Source organism: Octopus bimaculoides, chromosome 28 (assembly GCF_001194135.2).
Source record: "Octopus bimaculoides isolate UCB-OBI-ISO-001 chromosome 28, ASM119413v2, whole genome shotgun sequence".
Classification (NCBI taxonomy): Eukaryota; Metazoa; Mollusca; class Cephalopoda; order Octopoda; family Octopodidae; genus Octopus; species Octopus bimaculoides.
In genome coordinates, this window is record NC_069008.1 from 7,756,005 (window position 1) to 7,757,591 (window position 1,587).

Consider the following 1,587-nt stretch of genomic DNA (forward strand, 5'->3'; position numbering starts at 1 on the left):
TTTGCCATAACCTTAACTCTAACCCTATAACTCATAACCATAACCCTAACCCTAACCCTAAAACCCGAACCCTAACCCTAAAACCCGAACCCTAACCCTAAAACCCTAAACCCTTACTAGGGAATAATGATATAATTAAACAGGGAATAACACACTTGACACCGAACAGCACTAACTGTATTCAGCTGAATAGACGCCAGAGATTGGTTGAAATTACAGAAATACGACAACTTTAACATGAAATAATTTGCGATGTACAATTTTTTGTTAAGAAGGTTAAGAGAAGAAATTGTTTTATATGACACATTCTACCAGTGTCCCAAGTTTGAAAGTGTTTCGTTAAGAAAACAAATGGTGCCCGTCAAATCAAAAAGATCCGAAAGATTAATCCATTTTCTAATAATTTATACTAAAAAAATAAAAACAACGGAAAGCGGGGACCTGTGGAATATAAACAAACATATCGAATGATACAAAGGGAGGCAATTTACTTTTACCAGTCAGGTATTATTAATGATACGAGGAGCCCGACAATATCCTTTGCAAATTCTTGGTTGTTTTTAATCAGATTTTTTTTACTGTGCACACTCGTTAGGGTTAAGCTTGGAATGACGCAATGTTCTAGACGCCATATAGAAAGATTAAGGATTAGAGTTTTCTGGAAGACCTGATGGAAGCCCCTTATGCACTTGCGCAATCATCATCAGCAGCTAGACTTCACCCTCGATAATTCACCAAAGCGTTCACGTCTACCGCTAACCTGAGATGGAATTTTTCCCAGTGAAAATAAATTGTTGTTGTTATTTAGAGGGATCTTGTCCTCGCTTTTCTTCTTTCAAGTAATGTGTATGGAATTGCGATGCACCCAGCCAGTGTTTATCATTTTCCTACAATTGGTGACCCCGACTAAGAATATTAGCAGCCAAACTTCTATCAATGGATAAAACGAACCAAGAATTTCGTCTCTGACTAGCGAACATTATTTTGAAAAAAACTCCCCAAAAAATAAAACGTCCGACATTTTGCCGTTTCCACAGTGGAGAAAGAAAAGACGAAGCCGTCTACTTCAGATTCCTGTGATGTCAAAGTGGATAAGGTCGCACTCCTGAACTTTATTGAAATTTTTGGTAAGAAAGTGAGACCTATCCGCGAGTCTATGCTCTCATCCAACAACGAACTACGACGATGAAGACGGAGGGAAAATTAATTCTCATCAAATATACAGAATAGTTGAGTTCGTTTGAAGAGTTGACGGTTCTGTTACTCAGGAAAACAAACGCCGGCACCACGTGGGTTGTGCAGCCATTTTCTTTCAGACACGTGCTTTCTACAGTTTTTTTTAACTGCTATTTTTAGCAGTGAAATTAACTTTTTTTCATTGCAAACAGTACACGAAAACAAAAAAAATTTTCTTAAGATTTTTTTTCCTTTTGTGCACACATTTCATTGCTCCACGAAATTTTTTTTTTGTCGGTTTTGTGGTTATTTTCTTTTACTTGTGTGTTTCTCTCATTACCGAGGTCTTTGTTTTTTTCATCGCCAATTTCCATTCGTTTTTTTTCGTGTCACAAAAAAAAAAAAAAAAAA

At 36.7% G+C, this 1,587-nt stretch overlaps 1 long non-coding RNA gene across 3 annotated transcripts in view; it reads left to right on the forward strand.

The window, feature by feature from the left end:
* The window catches only part of LOC106879233 (uncharacterized), a 16,081-nt gene that overhangs the window by 4,406 nt on the left and 10,088 nt on the right, over positions 1–1,587 (forward strand). Inside the window, exon 3 of one of the 3 annotated variants that reach the window (XR_001410612.2) lies at positions 596–809. The exons of the other annotated variants lie outside the window; for them this stretch is intronic. This is a non-coding gene — a long non-coding RNA (uncharacterized LOC106879233). Of the gene's footprint in view, positions 1–595; positions 810–1,587 lie in introns of those variants that run through there. 3 annotated transcript variants of the gene reach the window in all.